Here is a 13,234-nt window from a genome sequence, read left to right on the forward strand (position 1 = left end):
CTATCTGGCGATACGGAAACCTCACTGCGTGAGTCCGAATCGTGCTTGCCCAGTTTTTTATTCATATACACTATTTCGTTCGATACGAGTAGAATTCAAAGTTTGACAATAGAAGGTATAGTTTTTTATTATATTTGTTCTTGGATTAAGTTTTCAGAGGTAATATGAATAGGATGCCTAAAAAATGTAAAGAATGCCCCAGGGACAAAAACCTTTAACAACATAGGCGAACATTCTCGAAAATACTAAACGTACCATTTAATTGTAATATAACCTCGGGTAACAAATCCTTTACAGTTGAGAATGTTTCATTTTACATTGATAATATTACTATTTAAATTTGATAATTTCGATCGAAAAAAAATTTAGTTTGGAATAAACAAGATCCCTTTTTACATCTTCTGAGTTAAAATATCCAGAGACGAATATTTATAATAGAAATAGAAATTAATCATTAACACGATTCTTAAGAAAAATATGCGAACGCTTAGTAAGGTGGCGGTAAAACCGTTGAAGGAGAACATCATCGAAACAAAACACAAAGCAAATGGAAATCCATTCAAGCGTTCCAACCCTTAGTTCTTACGACGAATGATATATTGTAATACTGGTGACGCAACGGAGTTGATTAGTATTTATAATCAATCTCGTGCTAATCTATGAGATTATCATCGTGAGGAAACCTACCTAAATTTCTGAACCCTCGAGCCTTTATTGGAGCAGTGTGATGGAACAAAGTCCAAAGTCCAAAACTTTTCAGCAGAAAAACCTTTGCCGAACTGTGAAACATTTGGAAATGTTCAATATTTATGAACGTATCGTATTATTTGTTAATAAAACCATCAACAATGTGGTAAAATATATCGTCTGTACTGCCTAATATCCAATCACTCTCCCCACTCAGCTACTGAATAGTGAAATGTTGATTATCTTGACCAAACTAGCTACAAACGACAATGGTATCGAATAATAATCATTTGATTAATTACGCATAACTTCCAAATACAATAGCTAGAATGCCAATTAATACCACTTATAGGGAGTAATCAAATACTAAAGCAAATGTCAGCCAACTATGTATGCGTGTTATTAAAGGCTCATATTATAACATAAGAGGTGAGGAGAGGAGCGCACAGAACATTAAAGTGGAGCAACAAAAGCGAATTAAAAATCTTCTATCACATCAAGTGTCTTTGTTAACACGTGAAAAGTGTTGTCACTTTTATTATTAGTTATTAATGTAGTAACAAAAAGATGCGTCGTTTCAGACTACTGGTGACTTGTATTCACTTTTGATATTATGTATCGAAGTTCTATAAAGCTATTTTTTTTTTATGGAATAGGTACGCGGACGCTATATGGGCCATCTGATGTTACGTGATCACCACCATCAGACACCATAGACATCAGCGCTGTTAAATTAACCATTTCTTGCATCGCCAATGCGCCACCAACTTTGGTAGCTAAGATATTATGTCTCTTGTGCGTATAATAACATTTACTCACTCACCCTTCAAACCGGTACATAGCAATACTATGTATTGTTGTTTGACAGAATAATCCATGATGAATGGGTGGTACATTGTACAAGACCTTACCACCAAGTAAGATGATGTTGGATATATATATTTCACGTTTCATTATTTTCGCTTTTAATTGAAATAGTTACTATTAGTTATACTATCTGCTACGTGATGTATTCAATTCTAAATACTTTAACAAAAACCTAGTCACACACTGGGTTTTTTTTAAAGTTTTTAGATATTATATAAAAAAGTAAGTGGTGGTAAAAGTAGTTAAATGTTATTGCACCCGCTGCTCCAAAGCGGTTGCATGGTTTTACACAGATGGCAGAATTTCACCCGGCAAAAGGTCTTCGTCACTATACTCGTAATTCTTCTCCGTAGATAACGATTTAAACAAATTAACCAATTAAAAAATCAGCGACGCTTGGTTTGAAAGCACAATCGTCTTTTAAGATTCAGGATATTTATTTAATATTTTAATAAATATAATTCGAATAAAGAAAAGATAATAATACGAACGCCTGATATACATTCGGATAACGGAACAAAATAGATATCAATAACAACCATTATGGCGATATCATCCGGATTTATCGCATGCCATAAAGGCATAAAGTTGATTTCGTTCACACTTAGCAAAACAATACAACTGCCAAGCGCTCAACAATGGACATCCCCGCTTTTCTGCTTAATATTTACGATTATGTTTTTATCGAATACCAGCTTCTGAAGCCCAAGCTTTATCACCGGTTAAATATATTACGAGAGCAGTTTAAAATCTCATTTATGATATGTCCATCGATAATCTTTTGATTAATTATTTAAATGTGGAATATGTTCCACAATATTTTTTTAGCGTCAAAAAGCCGGAAATTACTGGAACAATTTGGTCAAAAACAAAGATAAACATAAAGGAAAACATTGAAAGGAAAATAATTATAGGTTTTATTAAATTATATACTTACAGTAGAATTGCGATTTTATGAATAAACACGTGAGATTGTTAAGATAATAAATAACACAAAATTTAAGGCGACAATTATGCGACCGTAAGATGGACCATGTGGTTTGAGATTAGTCTCATCTCAGAATGGAGCCAATAATAGTACGTATTTCTAACCAATACACACTCATGAATGGCTACGTAAAATAAATTGAAATTCATTTATAAATTTCCTAGCTTAACAACATTGGGATCAGAGTAATGTATGTGATGTTGTCCAATATTTATTATATTTATTATTTTTATTATTTAAAAAAAAAAAACGGAAGGTTTCTTGGCACACCCTATTGGAACAAAATCGCTTTCGCTATAAAGCCATTGATTAAAAAACAAACGAAATAAAACAAATAAACAACGTTTGACAATAATTAAATACCAATGACAAAATTGTTATTGAAAATCCCGTGTAAATTAAAACAATAACAAAAAATATATTATAAAACTGTATACAGTAGAAAGAGACAGACAATGTCGCCAAAGTGTCTAACCCGAAGGCATGTAAATAGATATTTCACATCAAAATGAAGCAAAAAGACTATCTCATCGCTTGCATCGGTGCGATTTCACACATACAACCTATTTGAAATGTTTCGTAAAACGGTTTGACGACCTCCGTGGTCGAGTAGTGAGTACACCGGTTTTTATGGTTACGCCACTCCGAGGTCCCGGGTTCGATTCCCGGCCGAGTCAATGTAGAAAAAGTTCATTAGTTTTGTATGTAGTCTTGGGTCTGGGTGTTTGCGGTACCGTCGTTACTTCTGATTTTTTGATTCTGATAAAACAAGTGCCTTAGCTACTTACATTGGGATCAGAGTAATGTATGTGATGTTGTCCAATATTTATATTTATATTAAATTACGTAAGATATTTAATGGTTGAAATAACTCTAACAAATTAACATAAATTCTATTTTTAAAATTAAAAAAAAATTAAAATATTATTATTTTACATTTTTTTATTATGATTGAATGCGCCGCATGTTAAACTAAACTACTCCTTGCTTTATATAGCAAGTATTTAGTCACGTATGTATCATGAACATCAGTTTCATTTTATCATTATGTCAAACATCTGATGTTCAATCATTAATTCTACTAAGTGTAGTCCTATTATCTCAGTATGATTTCGCATTAATTAAAGATATTTTATTGAAGGCTTAATTTTTTGGTGTAGATTTTGTACTATGAGATGAGGCGTGACTTCAATCTTAGTTCGAGACAAAATTTTAAGAGCCATAAAATACTAACAACCTGTAATTAAGCTTATTGAATTTAGATCTGCGCTCTTAAGAAAATCGCTTGGAGCCTATTCCACCAAGTAACTCCAGTAAGAGTTTTTAAATACACAATACGCAGTATTTCATACATACTGGAGATATATGATGTTCAGCTAGACAAATTCAATTCGTCATGGTCTAAGTATATATCAAGGGTATATTTTCTTATTTATTGATTTATTTATTCTATCTTATATACTACATTTTTCTTCGGATTTATTCAAGCCCGTCTGGGTAGGTGATACCTACTTATCAGATATTCTACCGCCAAACAACAGTAATCAGTTTTGTCGTGTTCCGGTTTGAAGGGTGAATGAGCCAGTCTAACTATTGGCACAAAGCATATAACATCTTAGTTCCCAAGGTTAGTGGTGCATTGGTGATGTAAGGAATGCTTAATATTTCTTACAGCGCAATTTGTGGTGGTTGGACGGTGGTGAACACTTAGTATCAAGTGGCCCATTTGCTCGTCCGCCTACCTATATCATAAAAAAAAATACTACACTTAAGCCGAAGTTTTGAGATCGAAACATAAAAGAGTAGACGTTGAGTTGAAAACAAAATAAGATCGCGTTCAAACCTGTGAAAATATTGGAAATTATGAGATAATTAGAGAAAATATTAAATAAAGTTATATTAAACCTCTATCGACTGAATACATTTAAGACAGGTTTACTATTGTTACGACGGATTATAAAGGATTGTAGAGTATGTTAAGCCATCCATCGTATTTATCAGCTCTAGCGTCTAATTACGAGCAAGAAACATTTTGAGGTCAATTAGCCTTTATTCGCTCGCTTTTAATTGATTGCGAACTTCGATAGAAATCAAATTTTGCTTAAGCTTATTGTACAACCTTCAAAGGTCAGCTATTATCTGTTGCTGGGTTCAAAGTATTGATTCGAATATTAAAATCATATAATATAATCCATTCATCAGCTTTTTGATAATCTCATTTACGGTTTAGTTTGGTCGTCTGTGTTTACTGTGATACTTTGTATCAGATTTAATTTAATTTTATTATATAGTTTTTTAAACAAAAAATTTATAGATAAGTACTTTTATTAATTTTATTATTTGTACCCTTCTCAAAGATCATCCAATATATGTTAATATTATATTTTTAAACACATTTTAAAGCCACTTCTATGTGCTTAATTTGTGTTTATAGATTATATCGTCCTCAGCAATGTACCTGTGTAACCTCCTTACGATGATATTCTGCTTTATATGAACCATACATTCAAGGAGCGTAGCTTTTGTTTAGTACTACGATATTTACAGACTGATACTAATATAAAAAATACAAAACCACTAAACAGTTTATTATTATGATAATAAATAAAACGAACAAAATAAATGGGTTTAATTCATAAAAAATAAATTCGGACATTAAAAATACAAAATTCCATAAGTTTATCTTTGATTAATATATTTTGTTTATCAAATATATTTATTATACCCTGGTTTATAAAACGCAAACGAAATAGGGAATGATAAAATAACACCTCACGTGAATAAAATAATTGAATATATTTATTTATTTAAATTAATTATGAGACTAAATATGTTTATTGAATGTAATTTAACAAATTAATAAACAAGCAAACCATGATGCACTCTGATTTTATTATTGATTCACGATATCGATGACGTTCAATAATTTATTAATTCATATCACATAACGGGTAAATATTATTTCGTTATATAAACATCCGACTAACGCTATTTATTAATATTAGTATAAGAATCGTATTATTGTAAATATACGCAACATTGTGACGTAACTGTAAGTATTCCTACTTTGTTAAAAACATCCCATAGGGAGTCTCTAGCTTCAAGATTATTAGTAGACCGGACAGCCCAATCAGCCCTAAGCGACATTTTATAAATAAAGTTATGGTTTTTTGTGATCGCAGGACTTATGGGGATTCTCGGTAGACCATGGAATCTTAGACAGGTATAAGACGTATTTATGAAACTCGAGTATATACATAAGTATCGTTAAAAAGTTAACGTGATTCAGAAATCGAGATGGATAATCATTATTTTGAATTAATAATCAATTAAAAGTTATTTTAACGCTGTAATGTTTAAATAAAACGAAAATTATAACGGTCCTAAAATGGTTGTTTTGTATAAATAATATCGTTAATTACCATATAATTGACCGTGAATAAAATAATTAAAATTCTGGTATTAATTATTGAATGTAATCAAATAATGAATATGGCTTTAATTGTGCGAAAGCAATATTTTTGGTATCAATATTTTATATGAATACCAGTATCCACCATTCTATGAAAAACATATAAACTATTTTTGTAGATAATTATTTTGTCATTCTATTTTTATGATAACTCACACATTATAAAAAAAAAACAAAAGAACAACTTTTTATCTTTAACCTTGAGTATTTTTTCCAGTAGAACTAAGCTGAGTTTTTGATATTACATTTCTAATAGTATGCCGTAGAACTAAACCAATTCCGAGGATCGGCCTGTAATCTCGTTTCAGATTAATAAATGTGGACTTATATAAAATAATTAACCTAAATTTCAATTAGCATTTCGATTACATTCGTAACTCATCAAGGCTTTAACTTTAAAACTGTCACAACATATTTTATTAACGGATTTAAAGTGCTCGTTAAGACTTAATTGAATAAAAAATGTACCTTTAAACATGAAAATTAAATATTGTAATATTTTTGACGTTGATGGGATAAAAGTCTTTACTGATAATTTTAATCTGTGGTCAGACAATTTATTACGTCATATACTTCATAAACGTTCGTTTATTACGCGAGCTCCGGTCGATGCAGTGTATTGTAGTGTAAATAACGCGGCAGGAGTATTTTCATTTACCGTAATGAATTATCACACTTAATTGATAATGTGATGCATATCGCATTTTACAACATATTATAATGTTGTTCTTTAGTGAGCACGTAATTGTATGTGTCAACGTTGCGTCACTTCCAGTTTACAAATTAATAATAGCATTTGTGTCGCACATGTCGCTAAAGGTTTTATATAATATGTTTACACGCTTTTTAAGTCAAATTTTATCGCTTCGAAATAATGGTAGGCCAGGTATGGGTATTATCATGGATAATGCTTAGTGTTCTTAGAGAATGACTAAATATTATCCACTAAGATAAGCGGTCAATAACAGCCTAGCGAGATATTGGTTATATGTTTACTTATATATTTGAATCCCGGCCAATTGTATAAAATTATCAAAGTTAGAATGAAAATATACTATTTTATTGCCAATATATGGATAGAGCCAGGAGGTGGATTGTAGTGGTTTTCAATGGCTATTATTAAAACCCTCGAGTGTAGTCTCATTCAGTTTAACTGAAAACTCCCGTGTATTGACAAAAACGTGTTGTTTTTAGAAATGGCTTGAAAAGCTATAAGCTTTTGCTTCTCTATTCGTATATTTTTCTTTGAGCAGAGTATTTTGTTTACTCTTGACAAGCAATATCATTTTAAATGATTTTTGGTTTTGTATTGTCTAGTTAGTCGAGTGACGATTCTATTCGGATTTATTCGGATTTAGATTATGGTGTGCTAGGTTCAAAATCGGGCCAAACCGAATAACATTTTTTGCTTTCTTTTGTCAATGACGCTTTAGTTCAGTTTTAGTTTGAAGTTAGGAATTCTTAATTCATAAAAGTGACCTTAATTTATTTTACATACTGGTACAGCATATCTGTCTACATCGTAAAATGTGGTATCTTGACGATAAAACCTTTGACCTTTTGATTGAGATAATGATTATTTTTCTTATTATTTTATTAATTTGAATGCCAAACATGGCATCCGTTTATTGACACTATTAATCTAAATCTATTTGATTCTCAAATAAAAACCACTTCGTCCAGTAGATTCGTAAAAATAGTCTGGCGGACCGATAATATAATATTTTTTTCATCAGAAACACAAAACCTTAAAAACATAGACTATGGTATAACTATAGTATATACTAAACTCTAGTTGCTGGTACTTAAACGACACATAATAATATGGACCAATGGAATATAACGCAACAGTATCGCTGACAAATATTTATTTTAGTTATATTATTCAAATTTATTTTATTCGTTTAATTGTCACTTTGTATGAAATATGTATCAAATATATTTAAATTTTTTTCATTCCTATAATACACCTCTAATACATTTCTTTATCTATCGGAAGGAACGACGTTTTCTTTCATTTCAATTTACGAATAGTATTGAACTTAAAATGACGTCATTAGAACACTTCCATAGCCAAATAATATTTTTTTGTTAGTTAAATTAGCTGTATATGTTAAAAGTACATAAAAGATTTATTGTATGAATTTGAAACAACTATGAAAGGAGCATTTATGTTCTGAAAAGTTACACATTTGTACACATTGAGCTTTCACGATGTGTATACATGGAGTATACATTTAACATATAGTATTTATATTATAAAAATAATCAAAGTGTTATAGTAATTATCAAATGATGTGAATGATCAAATGTGTTTATTAATGATTTAAAAATAAATTGCTTTATTAGATTGTTATTACGTAGAAAACGATAAAAAAAATCTTAATATTTTAGTTCCGTACCGATTGTTTTTTTTGCATATTTTTAATAAACTGGCTGCCGTATTTTAAACAGGGATGTTAAAAATGCCACGATAAACCTTTAGCTAGCCAGATCACATGATTTATATGATATCTGCTCCTATCTGCTGTCCTTCTACTCCTAACATATAAATATAGACTTATAATTAAATGATGATAATATATTCAATTTGCTTTGTGATAATTAGTGAGAAGCCACTTGATCAATTTTGGACAAATATTTCTAATATACAGTCAAACATTTACTTAAGCTTTGCTAGTGACCAGCTTGGCTTCACATATGTAGATGGGTGGAAGCAGTTAAGACCAAAGACGTTTGCAACCGGTTTGGCCATAGTGAAGGCCTTCGATTGCATTGATTGATTGGCACAAAGCGCTTCTTTCGAAGCTTCCTTCCTGTGGGCTTCCCGGGAAATTATGCAACTAAATCACCAGCTATTTGACAAATCGAAGCATCAAGGTCAGTGTCGACAGTGTATGCTCTGACTTAAAACTCTGGTGTTCTATAAGGCTGCGTACTATCACCCACTCTGTTTCTTCTGCGTATCAATTCTGTCATATTGTTGCAAATCAGCAATATTCTCTGCTATGTAGATGACAGTAAAGTAAATACCTTATTAGGTGTATACGGTGGACCAGCTATGCTAATTTTTCTCGGGAATACGTTGACAAGAATCAGAACAAACTTGTGTCTCAAATCGACTTTTAACCAAAGTCTCATACTGGGACCGGCTAAACCGAGTCCTATTTAACCTCAAATGAACTCTTATTGTGCGTTAACCGCTTAAAAATTACTTTTTGTCAACACTTTGAGAACATTCCTCTTGCTGTCGCAGCTAGCATCGGAATTGTTGACGTCTATGTTTCAAGCGTCTTTGGTTCGCATTCAATTGGTAGGTAAAGCAAAATCGGTGTCTAAAAAGCTTGGTCTGCTCAGCAAGGCGAGACGTCACTTCACGTCAGCCCATTGCCTAAATTTGTCCTAACAAAGAGTACTGTTTTCACTTTTGGGCGGGAGCTCTCTAGTAACAGTTTCTTCCATTGACTGAAGAACTTCACGTTCGAATATCGCGTCAGAATTCCAAGTGATATCCGCACCACCTCGATGGCCGATAATCCACAACAACGCCCTTTTAAGGTATTTTCTACAAGCTATATCATTATAACATCGTTTCAGTCATTGCTGTTCATCTATTACTAATCACGCTTGGTCAATATCGGTCGTCACATGGCATTAACTCGTTCTCCGAAAGAATGTAATGTTGATGTTTCTTATTACCGAGAGGAGATATCACGTTACACATCATATATGAGTACTTTTTATGAGCTTTACTTAAAAGGTAGACAATCGTGGGTATATGTACAAGCCCTCCTCGTTTATCGCTATCGGTAAGAACCATTCATCAACCATTCAACCAAGCATCAAATTCCGTTAAGTGATTATAATGAGTTAGCGGAGACAACGATAAACAGACAGTCACTTTAGTTTATATATATGTATGTTATTGAACTCTATCTAAATGGTTGGATCGAAATCAATAACATTTTTTGTGTATTTGATTCTCTATATATCTTAACCATTATCCCTGTATGCATAAGATTAGCCCCGCTAGATGGCGCTACAATCGAAATTTAAATTAAAAAGAAATCTTATTTCAACCGGACGAAGTCAGGATAGTAAGCAAGTATTCCATTAATCGTTTTAGGTACTTGTATAATTTCTTAATTATGAAAACAGCTTTAAAATATTCTTAATTATGCAAAAAATAATTCAAAATAACTAATAATATCATCTCAGCGATAGAAAGACAACTAACTATTAGTTCAATTGAATTAACTTTGATTTTTAAATAGATATAACTGGATATCGATTTATTAAAAAAACTTCGAATTACCCGATTATTTGATACAAGAAAAAAATATATTTTGTATAAAGAATTAAAAAAATTTCGATATATCATATAGCGTAGTACGATTAATACAGAATAATTCCAATATTGCCAGCGTATTTTAAAATTACAAAAAGGTAATTTAAATAGCGAACTGGAAAACGTGTTAAAAATCTGTAGCAGCTTGACTCGACGAGTTATAATTGAATAATATTATCGATATGAATGTCATTGTCACATTTTTTTTTTAAATGACTTCACAAGTCATTAAGAGGTATTCATATATTTATTATTTATTACTGATTGATTTATTACTCGACACAAAAATTGCCTATTATTTTTAATCAATGCGTAAATTACCAGAGTGGGGAGGCGGGTTAACCCTTAAGGCGGGCTCTTTAAACTTTGCAATCATTTAAACTAACCTTTTATTATTTATTTTTTTTAATCGGAACCTTTTTATCTAGGCGTATTTATAAATGTAATATGACGTTACTTTTTTTTTTTAATTATATATATTACTTAATTTGTCAAAAGTTTAAAAGCTAGATTACACTAAATAGAAAATAAAAAAAAATGTAGGAGAGCGAGATGTAGGAATAATGATGACGACATGGGCCGCCCGGCAAATGTGAAGCATTCAAGTCAATATAAGAATTTCTAATTAATAACAAATAGTACGCTGCCTATAAAGAGAAGTCACGACGCGTGTAGTGTATGTATGTATGTGTACATACATACAAAGGGGTCTTGAGCGGCGGCGTGGACGAAGATATCAGAGCGTCATGCCGTTTGCCGTGACGGCAAACCGATTTGACTACCAAGGCGTGCTAAAAGATGTTTCACATCAAAAAAGTTACAACTCGAAAATTATAAACGGCTTATAATCTTTGCGTAATTCTACCGCAGAAGAACAATTGTCGCTGTATGTATATTGTCGCAATATGAAAAGAGACGGGACAAGAGAGAGTAGTACAAAAGTACAGTAGCGTAGCGGCAAAAGTTGCAAAAGAAAACAAATTAAAAATTAATTGTTTTCGTCATTCAGTTTTCTCTTACGAATCGTCATTTTATTAAACTATATTAAATGTTAGGCTGTATAAGATGTGCTCATTCTAAAGTATACAACCGATATTCTCTTATACACCGTTTTGAAAAAAAAAAATCCAATATTTTTTTTTTATTTTCTCTAAAATCTCGATTGTAAACCTAATTTAAGATCATTTTGTATCGAATAAGCTGTGCCTGAACGAGCTGTATTTACAAAAAAAAAACGTAATGATGAATGACTTGTGTCCTGTCAATAGCGTCAGTCAAACCTAACATCAAGACGGATTTATATAATGTCTAAAAGGATTTACCTGGCATCTTAAGAGTAACTGCGAAAAAATTATACTGTTAATACTTAATGAAGATGATTATTTATAAAGGTTTTGTTGTGAAACACCTAATAGCCTTGGGGGTATGACTGACTCGTACTCCGTGACGGTACACGGCATGTTGCTTACGTCATCATACCCCCTTTCCGCCTACGTGTAAGGTAAAAGATAGTTAAAAACATATAATATACACCTCTTGTTTTTATTTTACTCAATATAAAGAAGTTGTTTACGGCCTGACCCCTCCCCTAAAAATATAGTACCATATATTTTAAATACAACTAATCCCAATTACCCTAAACTTTTGTTAATTATTTCTTTAAAACGCAACAATGACAGTGAAATTAATATTATAAACAAAATATGATGTATTTACTAGTGCGCAAACACAAGTGCGCCTTATTCCCTCATTCTCATAGTGGAATGAGACGAAAGATGCGCCAAATCTGCGGCCACTGGGAGCGACCTAAGATTTCAGGCGCATGACCAACAGCTTTTCATGATGTTCGTGTGGCCACGTAAACACTGAAAACTTACCACGGCCTGCTTCTAAGAATCTATTAACAAAAAAACCCAATTTTTATTTATCGTTCCGATCTGAAATTTGATCCTAAGACCTCGAGACCTGAAGCTTGAAGCCATTGAACCAATGAGGCATCCAATATATATGATAACGGATATAGATATTCTCTTTTTGAAATTAAATAATTATTATTCATTAATAATTCCATGTATGGTGAAGTTTTTATATACAAGTATATAGTAGTATATTTATATAGTAGTATAAGTCTATAAAATACGTGTTCTAATAAAAACAGTAAAAGTGAGTAACCATCCATGAAAGTGCTATAATAAAAAAATTAAAAAAAAAATGCTTTGTATTTTTGAGCGTTATATTTAAAAGAGCAGTCAACGTACAAAATGGTTAAAAATTGCAAATATTTTGAAACGCGATCTCATAGCTGTTATCCCACATGATTTCACGAAAGAGCGAGACGAATGCGACGAGAGAGAAAGAGAAAATCGATATCGCTATCCAACCGCAAAGACATTTCGTGTGAGCGAGACAGCAACAAAACACTACGAAATAAAAAAATAAAAAAAAAATGTTAAGAAAAGTTTAAAGTCTTATAAAATAACAATAAATTAACACCGCAATCAAATCAATTAACGAAATAGAAAAATAAATAAAAAATAAAGTATTTAAAAAAAAATAAGTATCACGTGTTCAGAAACTTACCAACAGCGATCTTTTCGACGGGAAAGGACTGCGCCGACAACACCCCGAGGAGAGAAAATAATAAACCGACAGCGTTTAAAATACACATTTTCCACTTCTGATTTGACTTTTTAGCATACATCCTTTAAAGTACAGGTTAGTACCCGCTATGTCACATACTCAACTAGCTTGCATGTCACGCTTACGAAAGATTCTGTGCGAAAATTGTTTCGAAATCGGATGCTGCGTACGAACCTGTGACTTAGGGGCGACTGATGGCTAGGCGGGGCGGCCGTAGCATGGGACGCGGGGG

At 31.9% G+C, this 13,234-nt stretch overlaps 1 protein-coding gene across 1 annotated transcript in view; it reads right to left on the minus strand.

Annotated features, from left to right (window-relative positions):
* LOC125075890 (glutamate receptor 1-like) overlaps positions 1-12,982 on the minus strand; it is a 132,833-nt gene extending 119,851 nt beyond the window's left edge. Inside the window, exon 1 of the mRNA XM_047687730.1 lies at positions 12,943-12,982. The gene's annotated coding sequence lies outside the window, so the exon portion shown is untranslated. The remainder of the gene's footprint in view (positions 1-12,942) is intronic.
* Positions 12,983-13,234: the final 252 nt, after the last annotated feature.

Source organism: Vanessa atalanta, chromosome Z (assembly GCF_905147765.1).
Source record: "Vanessa atalanta chromosome Z, ilVanAtal1.2, whole genome shotgun sequence".
NCBI classification, from domain to species: domain Eukaryota; kingdom Metazoa; phylum Arthropoda; class Insecta; order Lepidoptera; family Nymphalidae; genus Vanessa; species Vanessa atalanta.